Source organism: Bicyclus anynana, chromosome 11 (assembly GCF_947172395.1).
Source record: "Bicyclus anynana chromosome 11, ilBicAnyn1.1, whole genome shotgun sequence".
In the NCBI taxonomy this organism is placed as follows: Eukaryota; Metazoa; Arthropoda; class Insecta; order Lepidoptera; family Nymphalidae; genus Bicyclus; species Bicyclus anynana.
The window spans coordinates 11,938,184-11,959,021 of record NC_069093.1 but is presented as its reverse complement, the minus strand read 5'-3'; the positions used below and the strand labels follow the sequence as shown (position 1 = coordinate 11,959,021).

Here is a 20,838-nt window from a genome sequence, read left to right as displayed (position 1 = left end):
TGTGGATTGGCTGACAGGTATACAGGTTTCCTCACAATGTTTTCCTTCACCGTTTGAGACACGTCATATTTAATTTCTTAAAATGCACATAACTGAAAAGTTGGAGGTGCATGCCTCGGACCGGATTCGAACCTACACCTTTCGGTATCGGAGGCAGAGGTCATATCCACTAGGCTATCACAGTGAAACGGTGGTAGTTACCGTTACAGACATGATATTTTGCATAATTATTTACGATACGATTAATTGCATTTCATTCAAACCCGTTTAGCGGTTTATACCCGATTACTAAAATCTATACTAATATTATAAAGCTGAAGAGTTTGTTTGTTTGATTGAACGCGCTAATCTCAGGAACTATGGGTCCGATTTGAAAAATTCTTTCAGTGTTAGATAGCCCATTTATCGAGGAAGGCTATAGGCTATATTTTATCCTCCATATTCCTACGGGAACGGGAACCACGCGGGAGAAACCGCGCGGCGTCAGCTAGTAATATTATAAAGCTTTCTGATTCAAGGCTGAAAATTTTGAAAAAATCTCGAAAAAAAAAATTTTCAAAACGATTCAAATTAGTTTTAGATAATTAGGTGGTGTTTACCACTTGCGTTTTATCTATTGATTACTGAACAACCTGTATATTTTATTCAATATCATTGAACCAAGACTTATGTCACTGCTTGTGTGTCTAGCCCCTAATAATAGGGGAACTATTGTAGTATATATAACAGGCTTAATGAATTGATCACTGAAAGTAAAAAAATAAAAACAAAAACATTAAAAATCACTGCATAACGTACAATGACATAATCGCTGAACTCAAAAGTACCGACCCGTACAAAAAACGAAACAGAAGTCTAACAACAAAATTGCACTAAAAACAGAGTCGCCTCCCACGAAATCGCGGCTAAATTACTTTTCGTAGCGTAACGTCATTTGCGTATAAATCGCACTTTCTAAAACATTGTTTGCAGACACAATGCTGCGTGAACTCCTCCAGTTCACGCATATTTTAAGAATTGCAGCAATCACGGCCGGAGTATGAGTCAGGGCCGATCATGGGACATAGCATTGGTTCGCAGTAAACATCTTCGGAAAAACGGCTATCGTACTAGCGTTTATATTTTTAGTAACAGTATAGTTATTTGTTAAAGATAAATATAATGACCTAGACCGAAGAAATTTAATGGTTCCTGCGAGATTTATGAAAAATAGAATATTTTTCACGAATACTCATTCGGGGCAACTTTGACAAATGTTTCTGGCCGATTCAATTGAAGACCTGCCCCTGTAGCTAAGTGGCAGGTCTATTCTCTTTCTAGTTTTCGAAGCATTTACAGGGACTGCTTAAGTAATTACCTACACATAACCATCTATCAACCAGCGAGCTATGCTTGGAGTTTCTCTGCGTTTCTCTGAGAAATGAGAAGATCCGCAGACGAAGCAAAGTCACTGACATAACTCAGCGAGTCGCGAAGCTGAAGTGGCAATGGGCAGGCCACATAGTTCGGAGAGCCGATTGACGTTGGGGTCCCAAGGTGCTAGAATGGCGACCCCGCGGCGGTAAGCGCAGTGTAGGTGGACCGAGGATATCAAGCGGGTTGCAGGGAGCCGCTGGAAGTTGACGGCTCGATACCATTGTTCTTGGAAGTCCATGCAAGAGGCCTATGTCCAGCAGTGGATGTCTATCAGCTGATAATGATGATTATGATGAACCATCATTCAGAGAACTCGCAAAATACCTACTTACGGCGTTTTTCACGCGCTAGTGTAACATACAGTAAAACAAGTTTTTAATACCAATTTGCGGTTAGCTCGTTGGCCGTGACTCATTGATATAGAAAGAGATCTTTCCTGAACTGGTATTGAAGAGGAAACGAGCTCGGCGATTTTTTAAGAAGCAAAAAAAATAATCGACTGCACCTTGATGATTCAACTAGCAAGAACGTATTTCAAGTTTATTGGATGTTGCCTCTATATTAAACTAGCGGACGTCCGTGACTTCATCCGCCCTTAGACCTCCTTAATCCGGCCCTGTCGCAATATCTGTTTTTAGCGGACGTCTGCTAACTATAAACTCCCTGACAAATTTCATCTTTTTACGTCGACCGATGCAGTATTCAAGATAACAATATGCATTGGTGAGGGGAACAACCCACATTCGCCTCACTTTTGAGCACGAGTCTTCTCTCAGAATGAGAAGGGTTAGACCCTTAGTCCACCAGTGCGGATTGGCAGACTTTACACGTAGAGAATTAAGAGAATTCTTATACATGTTTCCTCACGATGTTTACCTTCACTGTTTGAGACACGTGGCATTTAACTTAAAATGCACTTAACTGAAAAGATTGAGGTGGAAGCCCGACCGGATTCGAACCTGCGCCCTCTGAATCGAAGACAGAGGTTATATCCACTGGGCTATCACGTCTTCAATCTTAATAGTTTAATGTGATATCAACCATATCAGTCCATCGGTTGATAATGATGGTGATGATGAGTGCGTCAAATTAAATCATATATAATTTGTAGGTTCATATTTTACAAATCCCATCCAGATTAACTACATTGCTAAAACAAACTAGTAAAACAATAAAAAAAAGAAGTTATCGCGACCTTTCAATATCTTGATAACAAATCAATTAAAAGCAAAGAAGAAAATGCAGCAATTAAAAAGTTTTAACAAGCGACCGTGCAAATCACGCGTGCCGTCCACGCACGAGCGTGAGTTTGTAAACATTGTCACGTGACCGGTACATGCAAGCACATGCAGTAAAGTTGCACTCATTTCTAAGTTTCCGGACTTGGATGCTATTTTTTTTTAACGACTTCAAATAAAAGGAACAGGTTCTCAAATCGACGCATGTGTATTTACTTTTTTTTAATGTTTGTTACCTCATAACTTTGAGTCATTTGTTAACCAATTTTGAAAATTCTTTTTGACGTGACAACGTCTTATAATTCGATGGAGCCTGCACACTCGAAAAAAGAACACAGACAACCGATTTTTTTTGTTGGAAAGAATATACCTCCAGATTGTTCACATTTCATTCACATGAAAATCAGTTTAGAGATTTTTTTTAAAAAATTTTAAAAGATTATTTTATTATTATTTTTGACTGCAATCTCACTTGATGTTAAGTGACGACTTGGCGTATTATTTAATATATTTTCACCCTATTTTTTATTCTATGGTAAATGACGATCAGTAACATATGATAGGTATTTTAAAGAACTTTAATTCTATGATGAAATTAGTGATTGTATGTAAAATAGGAAAAGACACGTGGAACAAACATCCATAATACTTAGTAACAGTACCTAGCAGTACATCACATGGTTACAAGTAAGTATCAATCACGTAACAATGACTTTACAATACAATTTAGAATAAACAATGTTAGATTGTTGTATGACTTTACAATTAAACATTGTAGAATTAACATCTCCTTATTATACTTACTCTTAATATGACACGTACTTACGTAGAAGAATTTTCCCGGGTCTAAGTGACGTTAGCATACCATGATTCTATTCTGTTTTCACCAAAAGAAAGAATGGTTCGTGAAGGAAAGCAGTATATAATTCATTAAGATGTCAGTAAATTGCGGAAAATATTAAAAATTAAAATTCAAACATTGGATACTTTTAAATGCATTTTCTTCAAATATCTTTCAATGCAAAAAAACTCATTCTAAGAATGTGAGACTTCAAAAGGCACTTTTCAAGTTGAAACTTAACCCAACTATATATTTGATCGAAAGTTTAAAGCGCAGAAACTTGGCGTAAACATAAATAAGAAATCTAAAGCTAAATATTCTTTTATTAAAAATATTCCACGAGATAAAAAAGAAACTTCATATAAAACTAATGAAGGGCAAAGCATCTAAGGACGTAAATATATACTTTACTATTTATAATTGTACACTCTCCTTTCCTCTATCTTCAACTACAGGGAAAGTAATGTGCACTTGATAGATGCGAAAATAAACTGCCTATTTATTACCCACCCACCTTCTGTTACATATGCTTATGACTAAATGATTCATCAACATGAGAAACCTGTATCTGGAGAAGGAATTTTACATATTGTTGTTTGTATGTGATGTACTTACCCTAGTTAAAAACTTTGTGCACTCTACTGATAGGAAATTGATAAAAAATATTAAAACTGACGGGGAGCGGCTATACACAGCACCTTCCTGAGGGTAATTAGTAAAATATTTTACTTCCTCTTATTCAGGCACTGGATACACACACATATGTGTGCCCGGTGTGTATGTAGGCTGATATCTTAATTAATTCTTATGCATTATTTTTTTCTTGTATTTCTTACGGTAGGAAGTTACTAACAGATTATCACAACAAGATGATTGTTTTAGGACCAGCACTTTAGGTCATCATCATTATGAACCCATATTCGGCTCACTGCTGAGCTCGAGTCTTCTCTCAGAATAAGAGGTGTTAGGAAAATAGTCCACCACGCTGGCCCATTGAGGATTGGCAGACTTCACACACGCAGATAATTAAGAAAATTCAGGTAAGCCAGTTTCCTCACGATGTTTTCCGTCACCGTTTGAGACACCTGATATTTAATTTCTTAAAAGACCTGATAAAAAATACTTTATTTTCAGTACAATGAATGCAGCCTATGGATAATGTCCCGTGTAACAACACGTGAAGGTTAAGCTGCTCGCTAAGTACGTGTCCACGAGCGATGCGGTGTCGCGTGCGCGCGCGCATCATACCTACAACAGGTGAGTGTGCCTGTGAGCACAGTAAAACCTACTGTGCTGTGAGTGTAAACGTGTGTGAACCAGTGGCGTAGCCTGGGTTTTATGACCTCGTATGCATATGCTTTAGGCCTCATAAGAAGACTAAAGGTCACTCAGCGGATAGAGCGAAATCTGTAGAAGACCCAAGAGTCGCGAAGCTAAGCTGAAGTGGCAATAGGCAAGGCAGTTTGAAGATCCAAGGGACATTGGGGTCCAAGCTGCTGAAATGGCAACCGCACCGGTAAGCGCAGGTACCTACCTGCGCTTACCTGCGCTTACCAATACCTTACCTACCTAGGTAAGGTATTGGTCGACCCCCCACTAGGTGGACCGAAGACATCAAGCGGGTTGCTGGGAGCCGCTGAATGGCTCGAGGACGTGGTGCTTGGAAGTCTATGCAAAAGGCAGTGGACGTCCATCGGTCCATCGTCCATGATGAATCATATGCAGTAAGGAAGGCTGATGATACGAAAAGGGGCAGTTTCTAGAGCATAAATAAACGGTATCACTTTTCTTACTCAGTGCCGTGCATTTCATAGATACAAATATGCTCGGTCTACCCTCAGGACTCATAACGATTATTGGAGAAGGAAATTTATATTTGAAATTCGGGCATTGAAAGATTCAATTGCATGGAGGATGCGACTACATAATATTCTGATGGCTGAATGTCGTGCACCTTTGTCTTAATATCATCATCATCATCATCATCGTCATTAACAACCCGGCTCACTGTTGAGCGCGAGTCTCCTCACAAAATGAGAGGGGTTAGGACTTAGTCAACCACTCTTTGCCGATTGGCAGACTTCCCACAAGCAAAGAATTAAGAAATTTTTTCTGGTATGCAGGTTTCTTCACGATGTTTTTATTTCACCGTTTGAGACATGTGATTTTTAATTTCTTAAAATACACATAACTGAAAAGTTGGATGTGCATGCCCCGGACCGGATTCGAACCCACCCTCCGGAATCGGAGCGCGTGGTTTCGAATTGTGGAATCAGCTTCTCGTACGTATATTAAATTTAATTAACATTGAAATACGCAAAAAGGAACATAAAATATATTCACTTCTTTCTATAAACCGTATTTCAGAAAACCATCAGAAAAACTTAATCCAACTGAATGTCAAGTAAAAATAATAGCATATACTTCACCGTAACTCTACCAACACATTAACTGACTGACACAAAAGGCGCCGAACAACATATCTGAACAATTACCGCCTATTAATAACAGCGAGAAAAACATAATGATGTTAACAATATGCAAGAGCCTCGCAAGTGGGCCATACGGAACGAGTTCATTAAAAATATTTAACACGATTCCCATTGTTAAAAGTACGGTTGCACTACAAAAAAGTGACATTAAACATCGAAACTCAATGGAGTTTTAATAAAGAAAATAACGTAGTTGTATCTACAAATCGGAATTTACATTCGATAGTAACCGCGCGGTTTCACTCGCGTGGTTCCCGTTCCCATAGGAAAATAGGGATAATATATCCTTCCTCGATAAATGGGCTATCTAACACTGAAAGAATTTTTCAAATTGGACCAGTAGTTTCTGAAATAAGCGCGTTCAATTAAACAAACAAACAAACTCTTCAGCTTTGTAATATTAGTATAGATGAATGGAAAGGCAAAGAACTGAATTATTAATTTAAGTAATAATGTTTTCTACGATTTGAAATAATAATTATTATTATTATTATCCACTCTCTTGCCTAGTGTACCTAGACAGCAAAATAATCTTTACTCGTACTTTGACTATAATATAGTTCTCAGTAATGGATATAGTAAGTTATGCTAAGACCTTGCCGATAAAACAACAAAATTATATTTTTTTTAGGAGAACAGAACCTCTTTCAACTTCGAATAACCATGAAATTCTTCCTATGGAAATGTCAATTACCTGAACACTGAAAACCATCTAAAGATCAGTTGTTTTAGGCATACCGATATAAGCACATTCAAATACAACAATATCACTAAAAAACCGCATCAAAATCAAACTAGTAGTTTTGTAGAAAAGCGATATTGATTTGTACAAAACATCCTCACATCCCAAACACATACATATAATATACCCTATTACGTATCGTCGTGGGTGTAAAAGCAAGGTTTACTTGATATATACTGAATAATACATACGGATCCCTCGCACGAATTAAAAAAACCTGCCCTTGACCAGATTTTTTATTACAACGAGTCGTTCAGCGATCACATCCTTCTACTTACTTCTGATCATGAAGTAATAAAAGTTTATTATGAAATATATCTTTGTACACAAGTAATCGTTTGTGGTATTGAATCGTTTCCATTGAATCACTCAGCCGAGTTTATTTATCATTAAATCAATTGATGTGATCGTACTTGTTTTGTCCTATTCCTTTTTATTTGATACTAGCGAACGCCCGCGACTTCGTCCGCATGAAACTCGATGTAAACTTTCAACTACCCCAATTCTACCCCTACCTACCACTATCCTACTCCTGCCCTACCCCTACCCTATCCCTACCCTACACGTACCTTTCTGGTTGATTTTTTAAACACAAAAATCTTACGGAACCCTATTTTTTCCAAAATAAAATTAAGCCTATGTTACTCGTGGATAATGCAGCTTTCGAATGGTGAAAGTATTTTTAAAATCGGTTCAGTAGTTTTTGAGCCTATTCTTACAAACAAACAAACAAAATTTCCTCTTTATAATATTAGTATTAACATAGAGTTTGTTATTATATGTTTGCTAGACGTTATAAATGTATAGATGTTGTATGTACATTGTTATGTAACGTTAACTATTGTTTCCGTTGTGTCTAGGTTGGACCATTTAGACACATTTCCGAAGTGTTTTTACAGCTGCTTAAGCTTCGATAACTCTTTAACTTTAATAAGTAAACTTGATATTACGTTAAGATACTTTCTTGAAGACAGCTTACAAGTAAACTGACGCACATAATTTTTAACCGAATTCCAAAAAGGAGGAGGTACTACGTTCGGCTGTATGTATGTCCAGCAGTAATAAAGCGAAATAAGAATATGGTACCGCCTTCAAACTGATCAAAAGGTAGCACATAGGTAAGATGTTATTTTTTGCTTTTTAGTTTAGGTTAATTTTTGAGTTGGAAGTCGGTTGAAGTTTTTTAATTAAAATTTTTACTGGGTTAAGTTCAATCTTAATTTAGTTAACTTTTTGGTGCATTTTAAGAAATTAAATATCACGTTTCTCAAACGTTGAAGGAAAAACATCGTGAGGAAACCTGTATACCTGAGAATTTTCTTAATTCTCTACGTATGTGAATTCTACCAATCCGCATTGGGCCAGCGTGGTGGACAATTGGCCTAACCCTTCTCATTCTGAGAAGAGACTCGTGCTCGTGCAGTGAGCCGAATATGGGGTGATAATGATGAAGTTCTGAAGGTTGTGCTTGTGCCAAATCTACACGCAATAAGTCAGTCGAGTATGCACCAACAAAATAAGTTCGTTTATTAATTAAAAAAAATATTAATATATAATATTATCAATCAATCAAATATAAATAATATAAAATAAAAATCAATGAGATTGTAATAAGACATGAACTGATAGAAAAATTGCGTTCTTTTCTTGGACAATGGAAGAACCCTTCAAACCTCCTACCTTCCAAAGTAAAGGTCCAAATACCTATAGTAGGAACATGAGCTGACCAAGTTTCAGGTGTTATAAATTGAGGAAATTTTTAACCGAATTCCAAAAAGGAGGAGGTACTACGTTCGGCTGTATGTATGTCCAGCAGTAATAAAGCGAAATAAGAATATGGTACCGCCTTCAAACTGATCAAAAGGTAGCACATAGGTAAGATGTTATTTTTTGCTTTTTAGTTTAGGTTAATTTTTGAGTTGGAAGTCGGTTGAAGTTTTTTAATTAAAATTTTTACTGGGTTAAGTTCAATCTTAATTTAGTTAACTTTTTGGTGCATTTTAAGAAATTAAATATCACGTTTCTCAAACGTTGAAGGAAAAACATCGTGAGGAAACCTGTATACCTGAGAATTTTCTTAATTCTCTACGTATGTGAATTCTACCAATCCGCATTGGGCCAGCGTGGTGGACAATTGGCCTAACCCTTCTCATTCTGAGAAGAGACTCGTGCTCGTGCAGTGAGCCGAATATGGGGTGATAATGATGAAGTTCTGAAGGTTGTGCTTGTGCCAAATCTACACGCAATAAGTCAGTCGAGTATGCACCAACAAAATAAGTTCGTTTATTAATTAAAAAAAATATTAATATATAATATTATCAATCAATCAAATATAAATAATATAAAATAAAAATCAATGAGATTGTAATAAGACATGAACTGATAGAAAAATTGCGTTCTTTTCTTGGACAATGGAAGAACCCTTCAAACCTCCTACCTTCCAAAGTAAAGGTCCAAATACCTATAGTAGGAACATGAGCTGACCAAGTTTCAGGTGTTATAAATTGAGGAAAAAAAAATTCTTAGTTTAGTCTATTGGACTGTTAAAAACATCAGAGGTTAACCGTTAAATTCTCAAAATGCAACGTGCGTAATAAAACGCCAACTGATTTGATAGCGCCAAGATATTCGTGCTCCAAATCCAGTGCCCTCTTCTCCCAGTGAATCAGCGGTAAGATCGAATATGGGTGACAGACCAATTTAACAATTGAGGAAGTTCCAATAAGCACTTTAGCTTAGTTCCAAACTATACGCGCTGTTATTGATACTCGTAGCTAAGTGTGTCAGTGTGATGTCACCGAAAGAGCTGGAATGGAAGATGTTTTCTTATATTTCATGCTAGTTATGCACGAGGAGATGATGGACCCAAGATGCTGGAATGCTGGGCCTGTACTGGAAAGTGCAGTGTATGTTGGTGGTCTAGGTGGACCTATGACTTCAGGCAGATAACAAGACGCTGCTGGATGCCTCGGGATCGTGGTTTAGTGTATTTACAAAAGGCCTAGCCCAGTGTAAGCCAATTTGGCTGATTATGATGATGCTAATAGTAGCTGGCCCCCGTTCTGTAAGGGTACATTTACACGAGCAGACGTTGCCAATGCAGAGGCAATGCTACCGACGACTGCAGTCGACTGTCGCCGAAACGCCGCAGGCCACTGTCGGCGACTGTCGCCGAAACATCGGTAGCAGTTGCCTCTGCTGTTGACAACGTGCTGCTCGTGTAAATGAAGCATTTACTGTACAATCATCAGCTATAGAGCAATATATCGCAGTGTATGCAAGCAACAAGTCTTACCACAAGTGTTACCGTGTGTCACTCAATCTGAGCCACATATGCTCAATTTACTAACTTAACTTCTAGCAAATGGGGTGCTAAACCAGTAGTCATCCAATTATGTTTGGCTTGCTAGGAATTAAAAAAAAACATGATTTTATCTACACTAATATTACAAAGAGGATTTTTTCGTTTGTATTTTTCACCAATGGAAAGCTACATTATCAGAGGGTAACATAGGCTATATTTAAGCTATCCCCGTATTCCCACGGAAATAAGAATTACGCGGATGAAACTGCGGGGTTCCGCTTGTTTTAGAATTTAAATTATCGTGGTTCCGCTTGTGTTAAATATGATCGAATTGTTTCTGATACAACACTGCACTTAAAGCACAATTTTATACAAGAGATACGATCACAGATAGCCATCGATCTGGAAAATTGAAATGTGACGCCGAGCGGTCACACGATGTCAAGCTGTCGCTAGTTGACATTATAAACGGCTTAGTTACTCACACCTGACCTTTGCAAGTTGGTGCACCAGAAAATTGTTGATTAACACTGGAACATGTACTGGAATTAGTGGTAAGTACTAGCGGCGAAGTATGGAATTTAGATGATTACCTTCATCTAAATTCAATCTTCCGTACCGTTCCAAAGAAAGAAAAATTCATGTAGCTAACAATGAATATCTCTGTATATACTCTCCCTAAAGTCCATTCTTTGCGGATGTGTACTAACTATAAACTACCTCCCTGTCAAATTTGTACGTCAAACTGTTTTCGACATTTCGTGATGAGTGTCCTTTCGTTTTTATAAATACTCGTATTTCCTAAACGCCTACTCTAGTTAAAAATCTTGAGCATGTCACTGTATATCATCATCATCATCATTAGTAACCCATTTTTGAGCACGAGTCTCTTCCCTGAATGAGAAGGGTTAGGCCTTAACTCACCACGCTGGCCAAATGCGAATTGGCACACTTTACACACGTAGAGAATTAAGAGAATTAAGAAATAAAAATGTTTTTCCTTCACTGTGATATTTAATTTCTTATAATGCACGTAACTGGAAAGGTATAGGTGCATGCCTCAGACCGGATTCGAACCTTCGCACAGGCACAGGTTAAATCCTCTGGGCTATGACGGCTCACTGTACAATGTACATTGTACATACTATTATCGCATGGTAAAGGCAATGTTTTATCAAGAAAATTAACATTAGCTACAGAATAATTATGAGTACAACAATATCCCGCTTATATTCAAGCGAACCTCTTGTGTTATGAATACTTAGGTTGATTTAATAGGCAATCAAATTAGGCACTCATTTTACGAAATTAGAAATTTCCTGCCACCTTAGTTTAGGCACATCTTTAGGCTAATCTCAGCTTAGCCTAAACAAAGTAAAGACTAAACAAACACGCTAATTGATCAAGATTCGTACAGTTTTCATGACCAGCAGAAAGGTTACCTCAAAATAAAAAAAATAGGCTGTAATATGATAAATATATTTTTAAAATTTAGAAAAATATTAGTAACAAAACGATATTTAAATAAATATCAGAAAGAAAACGATTTTTATTAATAATAGCTAAGATAAATGAATATACCATACGCCGCTTCTAAAACTGAAACACATATAATGCCACCTTATATGTCGATATCTTTCAAACCATTAGGCGGTAGATCGTCGCAAGAAGTGAGACATACACGACCACATATACTCGTATAATACTAGCGAACTCGATTTTTTTTCTAATGCCTACCTTTTCTTTAAACTAGCAAGAAGACCTTAATCCGGCCCTGTCGCAAAATATGTACTTAGCGGACGTCTATTATTTGTAATGGGCCCCATTGACGGTCAATTATTCTCACGTTTCTTCAGTGAAAATGGCAGCACCCACGCGGCTCATGCGGTCATGTGCGTAGTGACCAACACACGATCAATTAAAGTCGTAGGTGTTACAGAAACTTGAGAATAATTGACCGTTTGTGGCTAGAATAAACTATCTCCCTGGCAAATTTCAACTTTGCACTTACGTCCAACTATTTCCGAGATTTCGTCATGAGTGACCTTTCGCTTTTATACAGAGTGTCCCGTTTTGGTTTTAAGATACTTAAGTGGTGTATATACCATATTTTGTGATTTATCCATTTATTACGGATCACGGGACACCCTGTATATTTAAGAAAGAAGATACAGATACGTGCGAATAACGTAATCATACTTCACCCAGTCAAGTAGTCGTTATATTGTACGTAGCAACATTGACAGTGTAGTCCAGACAGCGACGGGAGGAGTCAGGAGCAATTGGCATCGATCCCCTGTTCCCCATGCTAACCGCATCGCGTAGCTACTGATTAGGCCGCTTCCGGAGTCGCCGACATTTTACTGCCGTACTTTGTATTTTTGTCTTGACGCCAAGGCACAAGCTTTAGCGGAATTGGATACGCGACAGCTTATCGCCAAAAACGAACGAAAGCCATCCAGTATTACACGAATCATTGAGGACTGACTACTTTTGTTTTCTTTATAATTCAAAATATATTTAACAAATGAAAATTTGATATACCGTTAGCTTATTGATTCCCAAATGTCATACCTACAGCATAAGCAGATGAGATATTTACATCTAAAAACCGAAATATTTAAAATGATATAATTTATAGTTAGATCAAAATGTTTACCCACTTCTAGATGACCTAGGTGGTTGAATGAACTCCACTTCATACTATAGGTAACTACGTCCAATATAGTCGTGATTTTGGAGAAACTAAATGGACATTTGGCGTCAAAATCGTCGAAGACTGCGAATTTTGTTTTGTTATCACCATATCACAATATAATTAGCGATTTCACACAAGCTTGTATTCATCACATCCGCTTACGTTTGTCACTTAAAATTAGACTTGGGAAGTTGTATTGAGGAAGAATCTGCCAACGATTTAATATTCTAAATTCAAATTCACGTCCTCGTATGCTGTTCTTTATAGGTTTATATTGTCTAATTGAACTATTACAGTGAACATTGTATGAAAACTAAGTAGGTATAGAAACAACAACTTTGTATAGAAACTATACGTGAAAGATTTTCAATTTTCCTAATGTTAGTAAACGGCTAAAAATTCTAAATTCTTGAATCACATTTCTTTTTAATACAATAATATGACCAATACTCCCATTCCCCTCCAACTAGTACGGAAATACTGTGCTAGGAGTGGCTAACGGCAATAGATTGAATCGAACCACCACCCCTCGGTGATGAATCCGACCGCTCTTACCGTTGAGCTGTTGAGGCTTATGTTAGATTATATTTACCAAGTAGCAGACGCCCCGCAGTTTCACTCGCGTTGTTCTTTAATGTAAACTTTGCTACTTGGTGAAAATGAAGCTTTCTAATGGTAAAATATTTTTTTTTAATTAGTTAATATTTGAGTTAAATCGTAACAAATTATCAAATCTTACCTCCTTTTAGTTTAGATATATTTTACCAATTTTCAGGACTTACATACTATCTGGCAAGTTCGTTGATAACACTCCCATGGTGTGTGGGCATCGGGGGGATAGACTGCGCGGATGGGAAGTAAAATGCATCAGTCGTGAGTATTTCATTCATCGGTACACGCCCCCCGTCCCGCGCGCAACATCGGGAGTGTTACGAACGAAGTTGCCAATCTATTGACTTACACCTTAATCATTTTAAATTATAATAAAATCATTTTAAATCGTTTCTGCGATTGATCTGTAAAAAGGTAACAGACTTATTTTCACATTTATATTGTACGGATTTTAATAATATTATAAGATAAATATACTTTATTTGCACACCACAAAGACAAAAACAAGTGAAATAAAAAACAAATTAGGAAGAGATCAGCATACAAAAGGCGGCCTTATCGCTAAGTAGCGATTTCTTCCAGGCAACCTTCGGTTTAGGAAAACTTAAGGACATCAGCAGGTGGCGTAAAACAAAAATAACCATAGTATTAGTAATACACATACATACAAATAATTTACATCCTAATACATAAACAATATTACACAAATACCTACAATAATGAATAAAATACATATCAAAATGTACTAATAAATACCTTATATTGAAAAGAAATAATATATACAGATCGTCTTTACTGCACTGTATTATGTCGAAGTAATCTGTTATATTTTACTTAAGTGTAAGTATATAAGTTAATAAGTAGATACATAACCGTTTTAAACGTTTACAAACCAGCCAAATTTCATAACACATGTAGGTTAGATTGTTTAAGTAGCTTTCCGTGGTCCTAGACTGCCAATAACCTTTGCTTTTAAGAAGATTGGTATATCACTTGTCTTTGTTTTCAATTTTTTAATTGCATTAATATTCTTAAATTTGATTGAAGACTTCGTTCGAAATGGTGCAGATTGATACATTTACTATGATTGCATACGTATTTCATTCAGAATGTAATTATCAAAGCGCACATATGACAAAATTCACTTTGAACACACTTTCTGAAAATGAATTTGCATCTTTGCCTGTTTTCCATATGATGACATTTTGATACGCTTCTAATTTTTGCACATACAGCGAAAGCCAGTATTACTAATAAAGTAAATTAATATTTTTGTGTTTCCGTTATAGATAAATGGTTGTCATTTATTGTTAAAGTTATTAAAATTAAAGAATTAAATGTTTATTTAATATATTTTATCTCACAAAGTTAATTTTATTCAAAAAATGTTGAACATTTTTCTGACATAAACTCTTTGCTAAGATTTAAAAAGAACCGTTTGTTTTTAAACGGACGATAAACATTTTATTTTACATTACGGCAAATGTGCATTTTACATCCCATTACGGCACATGTGCGTAATGAGATACATTACGATATTGAAATTGGTGAAATAAGAGATACTTTACGAGCAAATGTATTATAAAATTCATTAACGACGAAAGTTGCTCGTGGTTTCACTATATCATCATTAACATCCCATATTCGGCTCACTGTTCAGCACGAGTCTCTTCTCAGAATGAGAAGGGTTAGACTAATAGCCATCATGCGGATTGACAGACTTCACACTAAAAGAGAATTTAGAAAATTCTCAGGTATGCAGGTTGTTTTTCCTTCACCATTTGAGACAGATAACTGAAAAGTTGGAATTTTCATGCTCCTGATTGGATTCGAACCTACGCCCTTCGAATTGAAGGCTGAGGTCATATCCACTGGGCTATCACGGCACTATATACCAATACTGAAAGTTTATATAGATTCATAGCTTTTATCGCACAACCAAGGTGATAGCAGAGCTTACTAAGTGGTTTTTACCAATTAGCGAGTGAGTGACATTGGGAAATTGGCAGATATCAGCCTTGACAACTCTCATCGCCACCTTTTATCACTGTAATACCATTTTGTACGTTGCATTATCACATCATGATATACCGTGATAAAACCATAACATGTTTATCTAATGTAATGAGCCTATTTTACCTAAAAGTTCAATTAGAAAATATACTCGCATTTTAGTCATAGCGCATTTTAAAAATCGTTAAGAAAACCGTACCATACCGACCCTTTGCAGATCTTTGTGCGCTGATTCATAACCAGCTGTAGTTTTTTGAGTACATATTAGACCAGGCGCTGGGAGGTATTGAGTTTGCGCAATTCGAGGACCACATTGTGGTGTAAACACAATGCATTCCTCGAATTATGTAAACTCAATAACTCAAAGCGAATGGTCTATATCGAAGTAACAAATCGGTTAAGTTGAAATTGAGTTAAGTAACTTGACTGCCATCTCACCTAAGGCTAAGTGATGACAAAGTCTAAGCTAAAAGCGCCTATCACTGATTATGAATTTGTTGTACTGTAGGTTATATAATGCGACAGCAACAACGTCACCGGTGAGTTCTGGGTTGCAAGAATCAAGCCCTAGGGCTCCTAAAGGGAGCTCCTGAGGGAATGGAGCCTTTATAAAATGGCACCATCTGTGAGGCTCTAAAGTTAAGCGCATGTTTTAGTAGGTAGTTTTTGCACAACATCACAAAATATGTAACTTGAATAATTGCGAAATACAAAATGCATTGTATTTTGCACAATATGCGATAAGTTGTGATCAGTTGTAGTAATATATGAAATACAATTGATTATGTCCATAAAGAAATGCGTACACAAGAAAAATAAGTTATTCAATCTTTCTCTTTCTATAGTTATTTTCTAACGTCATCCGAACGTGTATATGACCACGATGACCACGGTCACGGACCTAAGGACTGGTACTCGGCCCATAAACAACAAGAAACGACCCTCTAAGCCCTCTGTGCGACTCAGCTATCTACCTGGAGGGGAAGGAGAGACCCTGAGAGTCACCCTTAGAGACTTGTCCTCCATCCCTTTTCATCTAGCCCACCTAGCGCACTTCCCTTTCCCCTTCCTTCTACTCTCGCTAAAACGCCCCGGTACCGCTATTCTAGAGCCTGCAACGTAAAGCCTACCTTGTCCATCGGATAGCCATGTAAGTGGCTTCGGATTTACAAAGTCCTGGTTAAGAAGAAGAAGAAGCCTGGATCGGGTTGTAAAATACTAAATTTTTCTTTCGTCTAAGAAATTTTCAGTAAAAATTCTCAGTCCACTGTGACAGTTTCAGTTGGTCGTGTGGAGGAAGCTGGCCTGCCTAGTGGGCTATTAAAATAAAATAAACTTATAATTATGTGTGAGAAAAAGTAGTCTGAGACGGATATGACGTCAGGTGGCGCGACTTGTTTCCGTAAAGAGTGGGGAGTTAGAGAGGGGTAAGTAATCGACTGGCGGGACGACTTGCGACTCGGCTTCATGCTATGCTAGTGGCATTCAAGCGGTCCACATTCCTTATTGTGTAATTCTTTATGGGTTACCTACTTGGGATAGACGGGGAGAGTGACTTGAGTGGAAAAGGTTGTTAACTGTCAAATGATCCTTTAACACTACACACAACGTTCACAAGTGCGTGACTCCACTCAAGGTCGTTCTCTACCATTCTAGGGTCTTATTTTGGTTACAGTTTGCGTTGTCCTGAAAAATATTGTGAATTGTCGAACCTTTGTTCGACATTGGTTTTCTTATTTTTGTAATTGACTTATATCAACCATATTCGGCTTACTGCTGAGCTCGAGTCTCCTCTCAGAATGAGAGGGGTTAGGCCAATAGTCCACCACGCTGGCCCTATGCGGATTGGGAGACTTCACACACGCAGAGAATTGAGAAAATTCTCTGGTATGCAGGTTTCCTCACGATGTATTTCCTTTAACGTTTGAGACACGTGATATTTAATTAGATTTATTTGTACTAAAACATTGACCTCTTATAAGGAGATCGATGACTAGAAAGCTGTAATTTACTTTTAAAAAAATTCGATTTAGTATTTTTAATGTTTGTAAAATATTAAAAGTACTTTGGTTAGAGTCAACTCAAAATTTTTGCCAGAAAATATTTTCAAATAATACATCCAGGTATAAATGATAGTTTATAGAAGTTTTCCTAAGGAACTCGAGGTTTCTCATGTAACTGAATATTCAATTTCTCAAACTTCTACACTCTGGCGTATTAAAATTAAAAATTCTATAATAACTACCCAACAAACATTTTACCTATAAATAAAGTGCAAGCTTGAAAGTTTGCTAATGAATTTTGCTGAAAGTAATAAAGCAGGAACGAGAATGCACTAGCGGCTCAAAGTTGGCTCAAACTCTAAAAGCAATAAACTGCCAGTTTTAGTATTTTCATAACGTTCTACTATTCTAATTATAAACAACTTATCTCTAAAGTCTCGCCTTTTTATTATTGTTCACAAGTAAGCCCTTGGCTACAATCTCACCTGATTCGTTAAAATCACTAACAGTAGCTAGTTGGTAATTTTTGTGTATGTAAAGTTAGAGAACAGGCTTGTTGGCTTATTCACTATTTTTATTATCGTTATAAACCTCTTAAAATAAAAATTAAATCAATTGAGAAATGTCATCTATCTACTATATGATATCCACCAGTAGGCACCGAATGATATTTGTTACATAGAATCTTAATTTTGGTATCTCAATGTTAGTACACAAACGTCAAGTTAGTGAATTAGACTGCTGCTTGGTCCAATGGAAATGCATTAACGGTAATAAAAGCAGGAAGCTCATAGTTTATTAAACCATATTATAAAAAATAAATTTTCATGGAGTTTTCACATCATAATTTTTCAATAAATCGCTTGATTGGGTTTATCGAGCGGAATGATCGATAGTTTCAATGCAAAAGAAATAAGAGCTTTCCATTCTAACATAGTATTTTATGGGATGATCGTAAACGCAAAAAGTAACGCATTCAGACCCTAGTTTTCCCAGACCTCCATGGATTGTTAATTTTGCTATTTGGAGTATTCTAGTCGAAGGCAAGAGCAACATTAGAATTACAAGCAAATAAAACAATAGATAGAATAACAATATTTATAGTTACTCGTATATTATCTTCTCTACTATATAAAAATAAGTCGGGTTTTCCTTCCTGACGCTATAACTCCAGAAAGCACAAACCGATTTCCACGGTTTTGCATTCGTTGGAAAGGTCTCGGGCTCCGTGAGGTTTATAGCAAAGAAAATTCAGGAAAAGTTAGGGGTAGGGTAGGGGTAGGGGTAGGGTAGGGGTAGGGGTAGGGTAGGGTAGGGGTAGGGTAGGGTAGGGGTAGAGTTGGGTAGGAGTAGTTGAAAGTTTACATCGAGTTCCACGCGGACGAAGTCGCGGGCGTCCGCTAGTATATTATATTTTATAATTTGACTTATAGGTTGCTTAAACTAATGTGAGTTAATTATGTTTTATGTTAATATTAAACCACTTTTCAATATTATAACTTGAAGAATTGCCAATTTATTTTTGTAGACAAATTTTAATTTCCTTTTTGGGGTAGAATTTCAAAATGTCTTGAATCTCATAATATTCAACAACCACCCGATAGTTTTAATACCAATAAAAAAAGAAGGAGTTTCATAAAGATAAACTACTATTTCACCCCGTTTTCTTTATAATGTTGCGACAAAAAGTAAAATCTGTTCTTCTCTAAGGTTCTATTCATCTTTACACCACATTGCATCAAAATTGGTTCAGCTGATTAGCTATGAAAATCTAATAGATTAACTAGACAAACAGACTTAGTTTCGCATTTATAATATTAGTATGAATGTAGATTTGTACAAAAAAAATGGCCATCTGTTTTTGCGTGAAATCAGTAAAAACGTACAAACCTCTTTCTTTTATAATATAACAGGAATATTATTCATTAACGGGCCAAAAAAGTATAATATGGATCATATGCGTCATAAAAATGCAATAATATCTAATTAGGTCACAAAATATTTAGTTAGTATTTCCAGAACGCGTCATAATCCATGCGGTTTGGTTATACATTAAAATAAACCAGTACTAATTAGTAATCGTAATTAGGTATCTTTAAAATACGAACATTTCGCTCTTAATAACATAGTTTACTTTGAGAAAGGCACCAACAACGTAATCGAGTTCTCAAATACGATAAAAATTATTATATTACCTGTGATAAAGAGCAAAATCTTGTATCCAAATTCATAACAATACTTTACTCAAAGGATATTTTATGGGGGTGCGTGTAGATGGTTATATTTACACCCCTTCGTCCTCCAAGTGAAGGCTGCGTCCATCCGACCCTTAAAATAAAATCGCAAGGTGCCACTTAAAAAGATATCAAGTCTTGCAATAATAGCCTCTTGGGGTATTAAAGATTGTTTAGAAGATACAAAACGCGAATTTAAGTATTATAATTTATTAAGTTTATGGTGCTTTGTTCATTGTTAGTGCTCCTAATATTTAATAGTGCAGTGGGTCAACGATACTGTGTTTTTGTTACTCGAAAGTATGTACTTTCTCATTATTAAGACAGAATAGATAATTATGATTTTCTCATTATAAATAATAAATACGTTTTCAAAGCAGAACTAATAGGGACGGAATGGTTTGTGGCAAAATTTTCTAACGTGCATAACTTGGAGGCCATAAGACATAAGAGTTGTACAATAAATGTTTGAGTTTTCCTTGCAACTCTTTGTGCTCTATTTTTCACTATTAGTACAATATTATATGATTTGCAATTGCAGCTACAAGCTAATTATGCAAATGCATCGAACTAAAAACTGTAACTTCTGGTGACAGAAGGGCTGGCTCAATTTTGCGCAAAGGATTAGCCTGGCTGTCCAGCGCGGAAATGCATCCAGTATTCCACGTGGGCATGATTTGTATAGTTATTAGGATATGTTAGCTTAAATTCCCTATTGTAACTTCTTGAAAAGTATAACGGAGATATTTGCATGGGCTTCATTTGTTTATCCGCTTAAAGTAAAGACGAGTAAAGATTAGTTTCCCAAGTTTCTTGCTTTATAAAGGACTAAGCTGCAATCAAAACTGATGGTAAATTGATCTACGTTGAACTACAAAATTATAACTTCTTGAAAAAAGATAAAATAAAGGCAATAGCTTTTAGCTATCCACGCTTATTGTACTATAAATGAAGGCTGCAATTAAGGTTGATGGTAAGCTGGTTAGCGTACTAAAACGAGCTTTTTGAAATTATATATAACTATATATTATATAGATAGCCCAGTGGATATGACCTCTGTCTCCGATTACGGAGAGTGTAGGTTCGAATCCTGTCTGAGGCACGCACTTTTCAGTTATGTGCATTTTAAGAAATTAAATATCACGTGTCTCAAACGGTAAAGGAAAAACATCGTGAGGAAACCGAAATAACTGAGAACTTTTTTAATTATCTGCGTGTATGAAGTCTGCCAATCCGTATTGGGCC

At 36.5% G+C, this 20,838-nt stretch overlaps 1 protein-coding gene across 1 annotated transcript in view; it reads right to left on the bottom strand.

The window, feature by feature from the left end:
* LOC112051514 (pupal cuticle protein 20-like) overlaps positions 1 to 20,838 on the bottom strand; it is a 127,341-nt gene that overhangs the window by 34,417 nt on the left and 72,086 nt on the right. The gene's annotated exons all lie outside the window — the stretch shown is intronic.